Source organism: Octodon degus, unplaced genomic scaffold, assembly GCF_000260255.1.
Source record: "Octodon degus isolate 3935 unplaced genomic scaffold, OctDeg1.0 scaffold00133, whole genome shotgun sequence".
Classification (NCBI taxonomy): domain Eukaryota; kingdom Metazoa; phylum Chordata; class Mammalia; order Rodentia; family Octodontidae; genus Octodon; species Octodon degus.
This window is the reverse complement of record NW_004524709.1, coordinates 2628691-2646062: the sequence shown is the minus strand read 5'-3', so window position 1 is coordinate 2646062 and position 17372 is coordinate 2628691. Positions and strand designations below refer to the sequence as shown.

The following is a 17372-nucleotide window of genomic DNA, read 5'->3' as shown; positions in this document are numbered from 1 at the left end:
AGAGAGAGAGAGAGAGAGAGAGAGTGTTCTTGGGAAACATGAAAAATATACCAGGAAACCAGGAAGCAATGAAAATGACTTTCTGTTGGAGGTTGATGTGAAAGCATGGAAGTAACAGGGGTGTTGTAAAGGAGAAATTTCTCTGAGTAGGTCTTTTTATACAGATTGATTTTTGAGCGTGTAAGTGTTTCATATATTCACAAGTAAGTTAAATGAAGAGGGTTTAGGGGTTGTTGGGAATTGAATCTAGTCCTTTTTAAGACTTTAGTCCTTGTAAACAATTTTTTATTTTGAGACAAAGTCTCCTTAAGTTGCTGTGTGCCTGGGCAGGTCTCATACTTTCTACCCTCCTGCCGCACCCCCCCCCCCGAGTGCTGAGATTGCAGGTGTGTGGTAACATGACTGGCTTTTTCAAAGCAGACTTTAAAAAAGTCCCACAAAGTTGAATGCAAACAGAAGTGAACACATCTATGTGGTGCCTTTTGAACCACATACTTTGACTCATGAAGTATATTCTAAGGAGAGGAAGACTTATAAAGGGGGCTTATGAAATGGAATTGTAATTGATGGTAACTTCAGTGACAATACTGAACCTATTTCGTACAATTGTGGGAAAGGCAAATGGTGACTATACAGATTTTGTAGGGGTCGAAGGCTCTCTCTGTAGAAGGTGATAGCATGGACTGAAGGAATGCCGTGCTCCTGGGTTAGAACTGCAGCTCACATATGAACCAGCTCTACCTACTGAAAGTTTCTGGAAACAGTGTCACTCCAGGAACAGTGGTCATATCTTGTACTCAAATCTGGTTTCTATGTGCCATTTTCCTTGGACAGGAGCACATTTCATTGGCTCAATTGGCTGCTTCCAACTCACAGATAGTAGAAATATTATACAACGCATTAGAAGTATCTTGTGTCAGAAAACAAAGAAGTGATTAAGCACCAGTGGTGAGGCCGGATGTGGTGGTGCACACCTATAATTCCAGCACTCTGGGAGGCCAACACAGAAGGATTGCCTGAGAAGTATAGCAATTTAGCAAGTGCCTGTCTCAAAATAAAAAAAAAAAACAGAGAGAGAGAGGAGATGTAGTTCAGTGTGAAGGCATTGTGTATGAGCTTTACAGCACACACACACACACACACACACACACACACACACGACAAAGCAGTCAAAAAAGTGGCCAGCCCAGCAACATATTTTACAGAGGGGGCTAGGGAGATAGCTTGGCAGTCTAAGCGCCTGCCTGGCAAGCACAAGGACCCGGATTCAATCCCTGGTACCTCATGCTGTGCAGGCCCCATGCTGAGCTGGCCACCAAAACGAGGTGTGGTGGGGCATGCCTGTAATCCCAGTGCTGGGAGACTGAGACAGGAGGATCACTATAAGACTGAGATGCATAGCAAGACCCTTTACCAAATAAATAAATAAATAAATAAATAAATAATTTTTAAAAATTAAAAAAAAAAACATTTTACAGAGCCCAATACAAAGTGAAATTGTAGGGTTTCTGTTGAAAAAAGATAGAGAATATCAAGCTAGCTACAGCAAAGCATTACACTGAACAGGAAGTCTCTCTCTTTCTCTCTCTCGGTATTCAACAATGTGATATTAAACATTGTTGTCTTTAATATAGTTGCTCATATTACCAAATACAAGCATGTAAAATTGATCAAAATAAAAATTTTGAGTATTAACTGCTACCTTCAAAAACCAGGAAGCTTTTCTAAGCACAAGGTCTTGTGCATCTATACGGGTCGCCTGCCCATAGAGCTGGCCCTGATAATGGGAGAAGTGTTATAGGCTTAGTGGAGCCAGACAGAAGGGGCTAATTCTGGCACCATTTGAATACTACAAAAGAATAATAAAGACAACACACTGGAAAAGAGGGAGTAAAGAAGATCCACGAGTTTACAGAGATACTGAATATGGTGGTATTATACCCCATAGACACTAGACAGTAATACTGTATAAAGGTTTATATTCAGAGGAAGGAAAACTTATTTATGAATGATTCTATCTAAAAATACAGACAGAATGATACAATTTAAAAAATGACTATTATTGCAGTCATTTAGTAATAATTATGGTAAAAGCCACTGAGTCAAAGATAACTGGACAGCACATTCACGTGATTTACAAAGTCTCATTTTATCATCCTATAGGTGGTTTGCTAATCACAAATGGGATATAATTCTTTACTCCTATTTTTAAAATACATTTTAATTTTTAAATGTTTTTCATCATATTCTGTAGGGACTTAAAGCTTAGCATATCAATACTTGATGAAAAATAACTGTTCTATGTTATGCCTAAGATGTTTGATATTCAGACAGATAGTGAGGTTAAGCTCAACAGCTTATGTTGTATGGTAATAACATGCTTCTCTTCTGGAGGGTTAACAACCTAAGTTTGCTGACCAAAATTAGAGAAAAAGGAGATCTGTAAGGAAGGCCAACATTTTGGCACTAGCCTTCCAAAGTCAATTAACACTCAGGATATATGAGAACTTGTACTGTAATGTCATGTAACTCAGTGGTGTCCCAAATTTTCTGATCAAGGAGATTATGGGGCCAAAGAGAAAAGCGATCGATGATGTAGAGTGTGCCTAAGGAGAGTCACATGGAGAGAAAACATTCTCTCAGGCTTTCCCAGAGAGCACATTGGCCAAGCAATGGCCATGATTCATCCACATGGCCGACACTGACAAAGGATCTACAAACTGAGGTACAGGATCTCAGGATAAATCCTGAAGGCATTTGACTGACCTTATCAGATACAAAAGCTACAATTCTTGTTACATAGGTCTTGTTTTATCTTGGTGTTAACCATCCAGCAGAAAAGTATAAAAACAAAGTATAAGAAGTAAAGGCGTGGTGTTATGTTGAGCTATAGGGGACTCAGGTCAACAACTTCTGACATAGCCAGACAAGTGGAAGACCCAATACTATTATGGACTACTGGACTCTTTGAGAATATTTTGCTGAGTTCATACACCTATAATATTTAAATAATAGAACTAAACAAAAAAAAGGGGATACAAATGAATGACCATTTTGTATCTGTGTATTCAAAATGGTTAGGATAGATATATAGCTACATTCTCTTATTTCAAGGAATAGAGGAATTTGTCCTAATAGTGTTTGTAAATAGGATATCATGTCTGCATCTTATACAACAAATAACCACTAGGAAGACAGTATGCAATGTGTTAATTATTGAAACTTTCCTATCAATTTGATTTGAAACTGTCTCATTGCTATTTGTTTCTCAATAGAATTATGGAAAAAAATAAATATGCGCAAGAAAAAAACAAAAAACCAAATGGGAGCCAGGGATACAGCTCAGTGGTGCAGCATCCGCTGGTAGGCAAGAGACTCTAATTCCAATATAAAAAAATTACAAATGGCAAAATATTATAAAAGCAAGGCCTGGAAGAATCATTTTTTTCCCCCCAGAACCGAGGATTGAACTCAGGCCCTTTCGCTTGCCAGGGAAGTGCTTATTCTACTAAGCCATCTCCCTGGCCCCAGAACCATCTTTAATTTTTTTAAACCTATTTATTTGGTACAGGGTCTCACTATGCAGTTCAGGTTCATAGTGATCCTCTTGTCTCAGCATCTCCAGTGCTGGGATTATAGGCATGCAACACCACGCCAAGTTTTGCTGGATGGTGCAGGCTCCAGGGTCTGCAAGGCATGTGATACCAGGGATCGAACCTGGGTCCTTGCACTTGCCAGGCAGGCACTTAGACCACTGAACTATATCCTCAGCCCCCAGAAACCGTCTTAACCCAGGCATGAACTTGGCATGACCAATAATGACACAATATGTCATCTTGTTCTACTGTCACACAACGGCAAGTACACCACATAGGCATTTTGCCCCAAATGTCTCCCGTGCATCTCTTTATTCAGAGACCTCAGGCAAATCGTGCATTCCATGTGGACGGGGGACATTCTGCAAGGCAAGTAATTGAAACTCTTCAAAACTATCATGAAAGAAAAGAAGAAAAATACCATGGATTCTTTTAGGTAAAAAGAGTCTAATGAGACTTGAGAACCACATGAATTGTATTACTTTTGATTGATGTTATAGTGTACAATAGCTGGTGCTTCAGCATCCTTAGCTGTGTGACCCCAACTACATGCACAGCACAGCAAACACTGAGGTGCAAGGCTGGCCCCTGTCCCTGGGGGGCTTACGAAGGAAGATTGAGGCTGGGGCTCATGGTGCAGCCACACAGGGGCTGAGGCTTCTCCTGTGCACTGACACAGGCAGCTCAGGACTGGATGGGCTCTTTAGGTTTTATTTGAAAATGGGGAAGATACACCCACTCAAATGCAATACAACACAACATACAGGAGTCATTGTTTTAGGGTGAAATACCTTGTGTCAAGTTTGGGGCCAAACATTGTTATTTAATGTATGTATCTTATTTTATTTTATAGATTATCTTATATTTTATTTTATAGGTTACTATTTTGAAAATATAGGTAGCTCCATATTTTTAAGAGACGAACTGTTACAGATGCACCTGCTTCATGTGGTTATGCTACAGTTTGTGTCTGGTAAACACAGAACTTAAGATGATTCTTTTTCTCATGATTGCAATAGAGAAAGGAAAGAAAGAAGAAAAGAATGGGGAAAAGTAACGCACATAAAGTGGTCTCTGCTGTGCTCTTCAGTGATTCTAACAGAAGGAAACCTTTTTCCTAGGGTTTCAATGAGAATTGATCACACACCTCAAGCTTGCTTTACTTCCCCTCGCTGTGTCCTCTCAGCTCTCCATACAGGGGAATATGTTCAGGTCACAACATGCCTTCTGCAACTTGCTTCACAAAGCAGGAGCATCAGCAGAGTGGGCAGCAGGGACATTTCTAGAAGGCATTCCTACCAAGGGTGGCCAGCGTAGACATGTCCCACCAAATCCAGTAATAGGCATCCCTTACTCAGTTTCCCCTTAGTTGGAACCCAAAGTGCCACAGCCACTCCAATAATATCTGTACAAGGGCAATATAGCAGAGAGATAGAGAGAGAGAGTGAGAGAGAGACAGAGAGAGAGAGAGAGAGAGAGAGAGAGAGAGAGAGACAGACAGAGAGAGACAGACAGAGAAGAGACAGACAGAGACAGAGACAGACAGACAGACAAAAAGAGAACAGGACAGACAGGACAGGACAGGATAGACCCATGAACACAAAGCCAGGTCCCCTCTCAGGACTTTGTCAGTGTCAAGTTTGGATAGAGGTGGGGTTGAGCTTGGTGGGCTCTAGCAGCATCAAGCAATCTGCCTCTGGCTCTGTGTCAAACAGGAAGGTAGAGATAACAATGAGCTAATCAGAAATGTGGGCTTCAGAGGATGGTGATGTACAGATGAGGGAGTCATTTCACAAGAATCATAGCATGTGACTGTATCAGTTCTCCCCAGTGAAAATGCACAACTAAAGAAGAGGCCAGAGGACAGAATTTGAGGTAATGCCTACGTTTAGTGGTGAGGTACAGATAAAAAGATGGCTACAGATTTTGGGTTGAAAAAATGATTAAGAGCCCACCGTGGTGGTGGATGTCTGTAATCCCAGCATTTGGGAAGCTGAGGCAGGTAGATTGTCATGAGTTCAAGGTCAGCCTGGGCAGCATAATGAGTCTAAGTCTAGCCTCAACTAAGTGGAATTCTATCTCAAAACAAAAAAAAAACAACAAAATAAAACAATGAAAGGCAAATAAAATAATCAACAAACAAAAATAAACAAACCTGATTAAAGCCAGGGTAGAAGGACTGTAGAGGTTGAACACAATCAGTTTGGTTTTGCTTTTTGTCATTTAAAACTGAAAGGTTTCTCATAATGCCTACATTTAAATATTCAGAAACAGACATAAAAATATTCTTATAGCACTTATATAATTATAATGCATTAAGAAGTATTAAGTACTAGCAAAATATCAAAATTCATGAAGTTAGCATTCAGTGTGACAGATGGTATTGTTTTGCTAAATGAAATCACTGCTTATTGATATTAATAGTAGAAAAATCTATGTGGTTAAGATTTCACTTGTTGGTTCAGTTATTTGATTTTTGGCATAATATACATCCTCATTCCCATCATTATTAAGTATTTCTTTTGGAACAAAGTTGGTATTATATTCCCTTGTGTATAGGAGATACAGTGAAATAGATGTCCCAAGTATACTTTTTACAAACATCACTTAACAAAGTTGATTCATTGATTGTTCATTGTGTCACAAGGATCAGTCATAAACTGGTGCATTATTCCACCATGGAGTCCTTATGTCACATCTTCTCACAAGGTAAAGAAATCTGGGATGTGTTCTTCTGAGTTTTATATCCTTTTACCACCAGATATATTTTGATGATGCAGTCCTCTCACCATTTTTCTTCATACTACTACTAGTGACCCACAAATTCTTAAAGGATAATGAGAAAAACTAAACATTTATTACCAACTACAATTTGTTACTGAGGGTAAGAAGGGAGGAGAGGAGAGAGAAGAAAGATATATTAATTTGCCATTGTTCAGAAGGAAGTGATTTTGTTGTCTTAAAATTAGAGAGATAAGGGGCTGGGGAGATAGCTCAGTAGAATAAGTCCTTGCGTGGCAAGTACAAGGACCTGAGTTCAATCTTTGGTTCTGCAAAAAATTTAAAAAAATAACAAAAAATAAATTAGAGAGATAGATGGGCTGAGATAATAGCCAATATTTTGGCCCTAGCTCTCCTAGGTCAATGAAGTCTCAGGACATAGAACCTGTGCTGTGACAACATATAACTCAGTTGAGTCCCTGATTTTCTGATAAAGGAGATTATGGGCCACAGAAAGAAGTGATTGGTGATGTATAGTGTGCCTAAGGAGAGCCATCGGGAGAGAAAAAATTCTCTCAAGCTTTCACAGAAAGCAACTTGGTCACACAATGGCCATGACTCTTCCAGGAGGCTGAAACTAGCAAAATATTTAAGAGGTGCTACACTTGGTTCCAAGGTGAATCCTGAGAAGTTTTAATTAACCTTGATAGACAGCAGAAAGTTGATTCTTATTAATACAAGTCTTGTTTTAACTTGGTCTTTATTAGGCAGCAAAAAAGTATAGCTATGAAATATAAAAAGAAATGCCATAATAATATACTAGCTGTAAAAGGTTCAAATCACTAACAACTTCTGACAATTTCCAGTTATACTTGTAGCTCATCACTGATATGGATTCTTGGACTACATAGAGCTAAATTGCTGTATACAGGTACCAAAAATCTTTAGACTGGCATCAACAGAAAAAGGGTCTTCTACAGAGTTCTCTAAATACAGCTTCTCCAACTGCAGCAGAACACCTACCTGTCATTCACACAACAAAATAGTCAAGGGAGAGATGTTAGGAGCAGCTGAAGCTGAAATTGGTCATATGTGGGAGAGCAGGACAAGGCCTCGGTGCCTAAGCAGTCAAGCTACCCTAGTCTTGAGAAAAACATCCTGCCTGGACAATTTTGGCTATTAGTCATTCGGCAACTTCGTGTCTCTTGATAATAACTTTGCAAAGGTATAAATAAAGGACCCTAATGTTGTTCTTGGAACCCTTTACCAATCAGGCAAACAGACCTCCACCTGAACGCAGTTCTGTCTTCTTGTCTATCTTTTCCTCATTCTGGCCAACGTTTCTCCCCCAAGGTACATTAAGTCACCAATGAGGAATCCCTACCACAGTCAATTTCTGGGGATTAATATGAGAAATTCTTCTATTTTTCTATTCTAATAATTTTGTACTTTTTTTCCTTACAATATTCTAAAACAACTAGTTTCTATTCTTTTGTAGTTGTTAGTCTACAGAATTCTGTCCCAGCCATGTCACAGTTAGGAGCAGAAACTAGGTTCAGATAGATCTGGCTTCTGTCCTGGGTCTGCCACTTAACTATTACCTGTGTTTCCTTAGCACTGGTTTCCTCACCTAGAAAATAAAGAATAATGATGTCCATCCTCACCAGCTTGTTATTGGGGATCAAATAAGATTGTTATGATAAAGCCCCGAGGCCATTATTAGTAGGATAAGTTGAGTATTCCTTGTTCTAAGTGCTTAGAAATGAAAGTGTTTCAGATTTCTTTTCTTTTTTCTTTTTTCTTTTTTACTTTGGGATAGTTAATTTACCATTAACTTAGTAGACAAATATTTCTGTCACTTCTTTTTTCCCAAAGAGCACAGAGAATGCGCAAATGACTTCCCCAAGTTTGTCACCAATGCCTTCCTGGAGGCAGAAGGAGTAGGAGTGCTGCTGTCAAGGGGAGCCTGGCCAAGGTCCCTCTCCGCACTTCCAATCTCCTGCTCTCTTGTAGGCATCTAGTACCCCAGGTGGAGAGAATCTTTGGAAGGACTGTGGGGTATTGTGGCAGTGCGGTAGTTGTGAGTGGACTGGAGGGGTGTCCAAGGTGGCCCGAATGAGCCTCCTCTGCTGATGGGCACACTTGCCAGCCCCTCCCAAGTATCCATGTGGACAGCAAAGGCAGCAGAGGTGCAGGCACGACCACTTCTGAGAGGAGGCTCTCACAGGCTTCTCGGCTTCTGTCTGGGTTTTGTGCACTGTCTTTGCGTGCTTGCTCTGTGGAAAGCCTCGTCATTAGCAAATCACAAGAGGCCCATGTGGTGAAGAACTGCAGTTCCCTGGAAACGAGCAAGTCAAGCAAGTGAACTGGGAGCAGATTCTCTGAATGCAGTCAAGTCTCAGAGACCTGCACGGCCAGTGGACACTTTTAGAGCATGCTTGTGAGTGGCCCTGAACAGCACCCACCTCCCTAAGCTGCACCCAGCTTCCTGAACAAAGAAATGATGAGATAATAAATATTTGATGTCGAAGATGTTGAGTCTGGAGTGATTTCTTATGCACCAATAGATGACTAACACAGGATGTGTTTGCCTTTTAATAAGCAGAGTCAAGGTTGTTAAAAGCCCTGCAGCTCAGTGAAGACTTTGTCCTTTCTTCAAGGTCAAAGGGCTCTCAAAACATTGCCATAATCCCTCCTAGTCTGAAATATTTATGATTTTCTTTTGTGTCTTAAAAGCAAAACACCAAAAAGGCAATCATTAATTGGAATAAGTTTATCTAGGAAACTTTTCAGCTCTTTAAAAAATGAAGTTAAAAAAAAAATGAAGTTAATCTATATGTAAGGACACAAAATGAGCTCTAAAGCATACTATGAAATGAAAATCTAGATAATGGAATAGCATAAATGATACTATGGTTTGAACCAAACTGTTCCTCAAAGGGTTCATGTTTGGGAGTTTCACAAGGTGATCAGACCTTGGGCACTAACTTCATTCATAGATTAACCCATCAGTTATACTGCTAGAAGGTAAGGCCTGTTTGGAAGGTGTAGGTCACGGGGAATGGCGCCTGGCAGGGCATATCCTCTTCCCTGGCCCTTCCTGCTGTCTCTGCTTTCTGATTCCCATAAGATGAACAGCTTTTTTCTACCATGCTACTCTGCCATGATATTTCTGTCTTGTAGTCAGCTGACCCTGGACTGAAACCTTTGGAACTAGGAGCCAAAATAAGCTCTTTCCTCCATGAAATTGGGGTTTGTTGGGTATTTTGGTCATAGGAGTGACAGCTGCCTCATATGAATGGCAAACCAGGTGAGTTTTAAAAACAATACACAAACAATACTTCCAGATATGTAATGATACACCTCAAACTCCTAATAAGAGAGTATTAAGTGGAAAGAAGTTTTACAAAGTAGAATTTTGGCTTCTTGTTCTCTGTATCAATGTGAATTTTATTTTTGCAATAAGCATTACTTTTGTGATTTCAAAGTGTTCTAAGTAATTACATTCAAAGACATTCATAATGTCTTATTGGTACATTGAGCTTCTTTGATCTTATTTAACATGCAAAGGTGGGGATAAATGGCACATGATTTCCATTTCTGGTTTGAGTAAGATAGAATCAAATGAAACCAGGACACTCGCAGAAGTGGGGAAAATGGGAAAGTTAGGATGGCTGTGAATATGCCTGACTCTCAGCCCCTCAGTCCAGTGAGCTCAGGGATCAGAAAAGGACCAACCAGCAACTGATCTAGAGTGAATGCCGTCAGCTCCCACTTCAGAGATGAAACTGGGGCACCTAAACCTCCAAGATCCTGAAGATGCTCAATTGCCCTTAGGTTTTCTTCAAATTGGATTTGTGCTTCTGCATCCTACACATCATCATGCTCAGCCTGAAAGTGGAGTTTAAGGTTTTAAGTATAAAATTGGTTTGGCTGACATGTGTCTATTTCTTACACAGGACATAGTTTCCCTTGTTCAGTGCTGCATTTTTACCTGAGGTCTTGTTGGATAAAACAAGAGATTTCATTCATTATCGACCAACACAAGCTTGGTGTCAAGTACCCAAATTCTAAGAACGTACCAAAGTGGAGATGAACATGAGAGTAATAAATCTTAGTGAGGAAAATGAAAGTTTTGATTTGTGTGTGAAGATATACATTAAATAGTACAGATATGGTGGCCAAGAATAAATAAGATCCAAGGGCAAGGGGAAGGGGGAGAAAAGAGGGGAAAGGAAGAAGGAAGGGACACCAGGAGGGGAAGGGGGAGAGGGAAAAGGAGAGAGGGAGAGTTTAAAGACTTGGATGATGATCACTTACTCATCATATTTGTAAGAACTAAGATTTTGTTTTATATATTCGAGTTATATGAGAACTCGAACCATTCTCATGTTACCCTTTACCTTGCATGTGTACAAACACTTGTTCAAGATTTGTAGAACTTAACACACTGCTTTCTCTTAACGACTCACAGACATCTGATTTAGGATGGGAGATGTACAGTCAGTAAAAACACTGAACATACAATCCAGAAAGAATGGGAAAACATTACTATTTTTCTTTTGTGTATAGCTAAACCACCAGAAGGAAACCAAGGAAGTGACACATCTAAACTTATTTCTGGCCAAACAATTCTTAAATCATTGGTGGTAATTGATCAAATTGTTTTGGATTTTAAACTCTATGGATTTACTTATTTCCTGGCCAATTAACTTTTAATGTTTTCCAATTTGGTCTTAGTTACTTTTCTCTCATTTCTCTTACTTTTCTTTTTAATTTGCGACAAAAATACTTGACCTAAAAAAAAAACAAAAACAACCAAAACTCAAACCCAAAAGACCAAAACAAACAAACAACAACAAAAAACCTGACACCCAATATTAAAGGAGGAAAGGCTTATTTAGCTCAGTTTGTAGAAGTTTCAGTCCATGATTGGCTGGTTCCAAGGCAGGGTGGCACTGGCAGAGGGCAGCAGTTCATGGTGGCAGAAGACAGAATAAACAATAAGAGAGAGGAGCAGAGAAGCCTCTTGCTGCCCCCTTTATCTTATCCAGCCTGCTGGGATTAGGGTGGTGCTGGTACAGTCAGTGGACAGATCTAGCAATTGCCCAGCCTTCATCCCAGCATGGCACACTCTAGAGTCACCCACCTCCAAAAAGTCCACCCCCATGACTGCATGAAGCTTTGGGGGAACATCTAAACACAAACATAACATATTTCTATAAAGAAATGAAATACAGTGTCTGTAGGTTTTAAATCTATCCTACTCATTATTAAAATTAGTGGAAAATATACTTTGTATCATTTACTTGCACTAGTTGACTCCTATCATGTATAGGTTTATTTAACTTTTGTTTAGGAAATTTCTATACAACCAAGTCAAGGCAAAAAAATCAATCTTTTGTTTCCCGTATGCTTGTGACCTGCCACTGGAACTGTACTTTGCCTCAGTGAGTCTGAGCTTCCTTTATGTTAAGGTAAAATCATTTATTACAGGAGCCATGTACATACTATGAATGTTTTATCCTATGAACACAGTGTGCCACTCTGAACATAAAGTGATAGAAAAATGCCATCTACTTTGTTCCTAATTCAGTTTATGAAGTTGAATTCTTTTTCATAAAAATGGGATATGACCTATTTTTACATATATCAACCCTAATCATAAAAGTGAAGGTGTTGAACAACCCATGGGCTATATGCTTCTTAGACAATGGGTAGAGATGAGAGTCAAGAAATTTGGAAGTTACCAGCCTGTCCAGGCTGTGGAGCCAAAACTGTGGACTAAGTTACATTAGAACAATGTAGAAAACTAGATGGAAGAACATAACCTGGGACTGAACTGAGCTAATTCTGCCTAAGCAGAATAAATTGGGGGTGCTCCATGGGGTGCTCCAGGCAGTATCTGAAGACTCTCTATGGGCTACATGAGCATGGATAGTTTAAGGGGAATTCATTTCTAGAGCCTCTGCTTCTTCTGCTCAATCTTCCCTTCTGTTGCTCTGCCTGAGTACAGGCTGTGACGGGCTGGGAACAGGAGACAGCATCTCATCTCTTATCCCATCCCAATTACTTCTCCTACAAGGCACTCCATTTACAGTGCAAAGCTGCGTTATCCCAGTGGGAGAAAACCCTCTGGAGTTTCAGAGAAACACCTGCAAACACTGTGGGCTCTGAGACAGCTACTGGCCCCAGGAGGAAAGAACAGAATCTCTGCAGCCAGGTGGCCTTCAACCCTGTGGTCAACAAAACCAGCATTGGACCTCACTGCACCATCAGCTGTCAAATCCTCCAAGCAGTTTGTGATTAAACAGAAATCTGTGCTTTTGGGATAAGAATTCAAAAAGAGTTGAAATAATTGAGAAACACTGTTATAAAAATAAAACAAGACAGAATAAACCAAAACTGCTTCTCCCATTCACCTATTTATATAAGGTTAGAAGGTTTCTCAAGGTTTATATGTACAAATGAAAAATAGGGATAGGACTAATGCTCAGTTCTATCACATTCCAGAAATAAGAAATGCCAACAGATGACTAAAGTAGTAAGAAAAGATAAACACAGATATAGATATAGATCCTGTAGATCCACTTACATCTCTATATATCTCTAGCCATATCAATTAAGAGCCATATTTCCAAAACGAGAATCTTGCTATGTAGTTCAGGCTAGTCTTGACTCACTGTGTATTTCAGGCTGACCTTGAATTCAGAGATTTTCCTACTTTGGTCTCCTGAACGCTGTGATTACAGGTGAGTACCCTCAGAAAACAAATCAGTGCTGGCCTGGAACTAGGTCTGGGGATTGCCTGCAAAGAGGCAAGAGAAAACTTTTGGGGTGAAGGAAATGTTTTGTGTATTGATCTTGAATGTGGTGTTGGTGATACAACTGTATACAATTATCCAAACCCATCAGAATGTACACTAAACTATTATGAATGTAAATTATAATAAAGCTAATACAAAGCTTGCTATTCTATTTAAAAATTATGTATCAAATTTAGAATTATAAATGTTATATTTTACCCACTGTGTATTAATAATCATTATAATAAAAATAAGAGCCTAAAGAACACTTAGAGTCTTATCACTATGGGAAGCCAAGAACATTTTAATAATTTTTCCCAGAGAAGTAAGATAGCGATCAATAAAACACTGAAAAGTACAATATAAATACATTATAATTAAATTCTGTGGGAAAGAAAATATGATATCAATGGGGAAAATAAGCCTAATGAGATAACAACTGTCAGAAAAAAGAGCTTGTGCAAGTAATAGGATATAACAAACCACCATGAGTTTTTTTTAAAGATTCCATTAGATCTGTTTACAAGATGGTTCTGGCAGAGTATGGGGGTGTTTGAGATTGCACAAGAAGAAGAATGCCAGAGAAACAAGGAAGTGGAGGAAACACACATAGACGGCTCTTGCAAGACACTCAGCTATGACTAGAAGGTGAGCTAGAAGGTGAAGAGAACATTCAGATGAGCCCCCATGCAGTTGCCTTGTGACACGTGCCCTTGATGATGTGGGCTTTCTGAGCATCTGTTATGGTTTGTGCCCAGCTGCCCTCCCAAAGGTTTATGCAGTCATGGGGTGGCTTCTGGAGTTTGTGATTGATTATTGTGGGTGTGGATACTGCACCCACCCAAGGGCAAGTGAGCTGCAATACAATATAAGGAGGGGAGAGGAGCTAGTTGGCTGACTGGCTCTGCCCTTGGTCTGTGCCACTGCCATGAATGGTTGCTCTGTGCCATGTGCCATGCTGCTTTGGAGCCAGCTGAGTATGGACTAAAACCTCCACTAACTGTGAGCCAAATAAACCTTTTCTTCCTTAAGTTTGGGTGTTGGGTATTTGTCCCAGCAATGAGAGAAGAGTAACTAAGACACAATTTGTTACCGAAGGAATGTGATTGTTTCTGTGGCTCAACTTGACCATGTGGATTGTGAGCATTTGGGAATGGCTAATGGGAAGAAATAGGAAAGGTTTGGAAATGTTGCCTACAGGAGAAGCACTGGAACAGCTTCGGCTGTTCTGTATGGGAGATTCTGGTAAGAGCTCAGAAGACAAGAAGGCTGATAGAAATCCTGCTGGTAAGGATCAGGCTGGGGAGGTGTCCTCTGGAAGGGACTGCACTCATTGTTGGACTTTGGATGATTTGTGTTATGGTTTGGCAGAAAGTTTGTTTGCATTTGCTCCTGGCCAGAGTTCTTGCCTGAAATGGAGATTAAGAGAAGTGGACTAATTAATCTTGCAAAAGAAATTTCAAAAAAGTTAAATATTGAGGCAGTGGCACGGCTATTGTTGGGGGATTTTAGTCAGATTTACATTAAGAATCAAGAGCAAAGAGCCCAGCTGTATGATTTAAAAATGCTGTGAGTTTGGCCAAAAAGGGAGCTCCAATAAGGCTGTGGAATGCAAAGATAGAGCTGAGAGGATCTCCATTGCCATTGCCAAGAAGGAACAAGAGAATGGAAAGGATGGCCTGAGGGCATTACTGGAGGTGGAAGGTCTCCACCCTTGCAGCCTCAGAATTACAAGGGCAAGGGACTTTGCCTTGAGGGGAAAGCTGCACAACAGCCAGGGCCAACCACACCAGATTCCAGAATGGCACTGTCAGGGAGAATTTATTCCTAGGAATCAGAATCAGGGTGCTTAGCAATCCAGGCACTTGACTCCTACAGCCAAGAGAGAAGGAAGCCTGGATAGCTCTCCAGCTGGCAGCAGACCTTGGCATCATCCACGTGGCATTGGTTTTAGGGGCTTGCAAAATGCAAGAGCTCTGAGGTTAAGAAGGCTTCCACCTAGATTTCGGAAGGCCTGGGAGGCCAGGCAATGTGCCCCTGGGAGGGGAGTGTGTAAAGCTATGAGTGAGAAGTCTGGTCAGTGGAAACTCTAGAAGTATGAAAAAACTAGGAACATGAATCATCTAAGAAAAGCTGCAAGAAGGGAGTAACACAGGCCTAGGAGAAAAGCCATGGGAGCTACAACCAGCAGCAGAGCCACAGAGGTGGAGCAATTTGCCACAGATTGCTCCAAATGTTCTATGTGGAACTACAGGACTTAGTGTTTGCCCTGCTGAATTTTGGACTTGTGTTGGTCCCAGGCTTTGTATTCCCCTGTGGTTTGTTCCTTTTGGAATGGTAATGTTTATCTTGTGCCATTGAATGTTGAAAATGTTTAACTTTTTATTTGTACAGGGGTTCACAGCTAAGAGTTTGCTTTTGATCTTGAAGGAGACTTGGGACTTGGACTTTTCAGCATTGCTGAAACTGTTGGGACTTTGGCAACTCTTAGAGATAGACTAAAATGTCTTTTGCATAAAAGGATCTGCCTGAGTCTTTGGTGATCCTGGGGTAGAATGTTATGGTTTGTGACTAGTTGTCCTCCCAAAGCCCCATGCAGCCATGGGGTAGCTTCTGGAGTTTGTGATTGATTATTGTGAGTGTGGATGCTGCACCTGCCCTGGGGAAGGTAATCTGCAATACATTGTAAGGAGGGGAGAGAGGCTAGCTAGCTGCCTGAGCTGCTGCCACTCTTTTTGCTCTTGCTGTGTGCCCCTGCCATGAAGGGCTGCTTTGTGCCATGTGCCACCCTGCCTTGGAGCCAGCTGAGTGTGGACTGCAACCTCCGTTAACTGTGAGCTCAATAAACCTTTCCTTCCTTTATTTTGGGTGTTAGGTATTTATCACAACAACAATAAGTCAGCATCTCTTTAGTTTTCCTATAATTTATAAAAGTAATTGTAAGAAGTGCAGGGTCCTGAGTTCAATCCCCAGTACCAAAAAAAAAAAAAAAAAAAAAAAAGTAATTGTAAGGTAAGATAAGCTCCTACCATAGATGAGCCTCTAAATCTTGTTGCTTTACACCAAATGAGAAAATGTCTTCCTCAGATATAAAATTCAACTCCTGTTCCATGGTTCCCCAGCAGAGATGCAGGTACCCAAGCTCATCCTACCATGCCATCTTCCAGGCTCAGCTATGGAGTTGTTTTGGACAGGCAAAGATAAGTGTTTGTGGGGCCACTTTGCAGAAGCCTCTATCCTTCCTCTTAGTCATTTGTTGCCAACCATGGTCAACCTCACAGTGTTCTTCAATATCGCTGCCCATGACAAGACCTTGGGCTGAGTCTCTTTTGAGCTGTATGCAGACAAAGTTCCAAAGACAGCAAAAAACTTTCATGCTCTGAGCACTGGAGAGAAAGGATTTGGTTGTAAGGGTTCCTGCTTTCACAGAATTATTTCAGGATTTATGTGCCAGGGTGGTGATTTCACCTACCACAATGGCACTGGCGGCAAGTCCATTTACGGGGAGAAATTTGATGACGAGAACTTCATCCTGAAGCACACAGCACAGGCATCTTGTCCATGGCAAACACAAACGGGTCCCAGTTCTTCGTCTGCACTGCCAAGACTGAGTGGCTGGACAGCAAGCACGTGGTCATTGGGAAGGTGAAAGAGGGCATGACACGGTGGGGGCCATGGAGTGCTTCGGGTCCAGGAACGGCAAGACCACAAGAAGATCGCCATCACCGCCTGTGGACAGCTCTAACGCATGTGACGTGTGTGTACTGCCACCACCAGAGCAGACCATTCCTCCAGTGCAGGAGAGCACCCTGAGCCCTGTCTGCTCAAAATGCCCCATCAGCTCTGCTCTTCTCACAGTTCTTTGGGTTCCATGTTTTCCTTGCTCCCCTCCAAATGTACCTGGACTGTGGAGTTAAGTTTATGTAAATAATGGTTAAAAAATATAAGTGTTTGTGGGAGGCTTATGGGCAAGAGCTGGAAGTGGTGCACATGACATCTGCTCATTTGGAGCCAACTCAGTCACAGGGCTACATGTAACTGCAGAGGCCGGAAGTGTAATGTAGAGTCGTGCCCATAGGAGACAGGAGAAGGACTTGAGGATGCATAGCCAGCTTCTAAAATTATTCCACCTACTTGTTACTGTGGCCCAATATGTATCCTGTACCTTAGTTCCTCAGCACTCCCTCCCTCAGTATGGACTGATATCTTGACTATTTTACTACTCAGCTTCCTATGCTGACCTGTTTCC

General features: G+C 40.9%; 1 pseudogene; it reads left to right on the top strand.

Moving 5' to 3' along the window:
• The first annotated feature begins 16388 nt into the window (after positions 1-16388).
• Positions 16389-16868, top strand: LOC101560534 (annotated as a pseudogene).
• Positions 16869-17372: the final 504 nt, after the last annotated feature.